Source organism: Magnolia sinica, chromosome 9 (assembly GCF_029962835.1).
Source record: "Magnolia sinica isolate HGM2019 chromosome 9, MsV1, whole genome shotgun sequence".
NCBI lineage: Eukaryota > Viridiplantae > Streptophyta > Magnoliopsida > Magnoliales > Magnoliaceae > Magnolia > Magnolia sinica.
Window position 1 is genome coordinate 81,796,531 of NC_080581.1, and position 2,747 is coordinate 81,799,277.

Sequence of the window (2,747 nt, forward strand, 5' to 3'; positions counted from 1 at the left end):
ACCGTGAAGTGTAGGGAAATGACCATGAAATGCATGAAAATGACCGTGAAGAGAAGGGAATTGACCATGAAATGCATGAAAATACCATGAATTAAAACGGAATCGCCGAGATTGACCGTGAAATGCATGGAAATGACCTTGAAGTGAAGCGAATTGACCATGAAATGCATGGAAATGACCGTGACATGAAGGGAATTGACCGTGAAATGCATGGAAATGACCGTGAAGTGTACAGACCGTGAAATGCATGAAAATGACCAGGAAGTGAAGGGAATTGACCATGAAATGCATGAAAATACCGTGAATCAAAACGGAATCGCCGAGATTGACCGTGAAATGCATGGAAATGACCTTGAAGTGAAGCGAATTGACCATGAAATGCATGGAAATGACCGTGAAGTGAAGGGAATTGACCGTGAAATGCATGGAAATGACCCTGAATCAAAATGAAATTGCCAGGATTTGACCGCGAAGTGCATGGAAATGACCGTAAAGTGAAACGAATTGACAATGAAATGCATAGAAATGACTGTGAAGTGAATAGAATTGACCATGAAATGGCTGGAAATGGCCATGAATCAAAACGGAATCGCTGGGATTGACCGTGAAGTGCAAGGAAATGACCACGAAGTGAAGCGAATTGACCTTGAAATGCATGAAAATGACCGTGAAGTGAAGAGAATTGACCGTGAAATGCATGGAAATGACCGTGAAATGCATGGAAATGACCGTGAATCAAAACAGAATCGCTGGGATTGACCGTGAAATGCATGGAAATGACCATGAAGTGTAGGGAAATGACCGTGAAATGCATGGGAATTGACCGTGAAATGCATGGAAATGACCGTGAATCAAAATGGAATCGCCGGGATTGACCGTGAAATGCATGAAATTGATTGCGAAGTAAATGAAATGAATGAAATTGACTGCGAACTAGTTAAAATTGACCACAAAGTGAATGAAATGGATTTTTGACCATAGACTTGATGGAATCTTGAAAAATAACTAGGTTGGTTGGCAAAGTAGCTTCTCCTACCCCAAAATCATATAGGGTACGTCAAGTAATTAATTTTGGTTTAGAAAATATTCTTGTTAAACGAAGAAAGAAAGAAATGAAAAAAAGAAATATAAATATGTATATATGCTTATATAGACATATTTATATAAATATGTATTAGAGAAAATTGTACGTAGAATAAAGTTCTCCATGTAAAAAAATAATAAAAAATAAAAAATAAAAAAAATAAAAATTTCATAGTTATGACTACGGTTATAATCCATAGCTATTGGTCAAATCACGAAATTTATAGGATTTTTCAAGCAAACTTGCTGGATAGTTCTGGACCTTTTTTCAATGATTAATCGAAAGACCTTCATACAAATCGAAAGACCTTCAATTATATTGAAAGACATATCAAAAGACCTTTGATACATATAAAAGGATATATTGAAATGGTAGGGCTACGACTATCACTACGGTTATAATCCATAGCTATAAAAAACACTAGCCATAAGTTCCTGCTTTATTTATTTATTATTTTATTTTATTTTATTTTTTGCTGCTAGGATTTGCACTACTTTTTGTAGGTCCTATTATGAGGTATGTGTTATATCCAAACCGTCTATCTATTTGGCGAACTCGTATTAAGGCTTGAGACGGAAAAAAAAAGACAAATCTAGTTATCAAGTGGACCACACTATAAAAGGCTGTGGAGGATTGAACGTCTACCATTGAAACCCTTTTAGGGGTCATAGAAGTTTTGGATCATTATGAAATTTGTTTTTCCTCTTCATCCTGGTCTTTGTGACCTCATGAATAGATTGGATGGAAAATAAATGTTAGGGTGGGCCCTACAAAATCTGTAAGGGTGAGAATCAATTTTTCTGCTCATCTTTTTGGTGTGGTCCAATTGATCTTTGGATATGAAATTTTGTTTTTTCTTTTGATAATGCTTCGAAATGATCTCGAAATATGGATGAACGTTGTGGATATAATAAATACATAACTGTGGGGCCCACGTAACTTTGATATCTTTTGAACCGTTCGTACAGCTCGGAGTTCGAGGAGCGTCAGCGGCCGATCCTCTTGCGGAAGGAAAAGCAGGGCCATTTTCCACCTTTGGCAAGCCGTCCGTACGTATCGGGCTTATTCTTGGATGGTAAAAGAGGAGTGTTTGCCAATGTAAATGGGCCATAAATGGGTCGTACAGTTGAAAATTTCTAACCCGCTTAGGATTTAAGAAATGGTAAAATACGCGGCGTGTAGTCCGCATCTTCGCACGGTACACACGTGTTTTCATCTGCACAATTAGGGCCCATTTTATTGCAATCCAAGCCATTTGATTGAAATACGTTACAATGTAGACCGTCGTTGCATTACTCTTAACGGTTAATCCGCAGGACACAAATCCAAGGGATAACACTCCTCTTATCATGTACTTTTTGATCCATCGTCCATCTGTAGAGAGATAGAACAGAACAACGGTCTGGATCACCCAACCAATGGCCCCACTTGTCAGCATACGAAACTCATGTATATGCTGGTTCACATACCATATTAGCGCTGAACAAATCATTGCTTTCTCAGCCGTCCATTTAACATCATCAACCAGATGATAACAATTGATTCCATTCAGATGCTCTATCTACAACGGAATCCACCATTTGGACGATCTGGATTGACCTACAAGTGGGCCACATGTAGAGTACATCCGTCACCACCATATAATAAAAAGGGTGGAAAACCT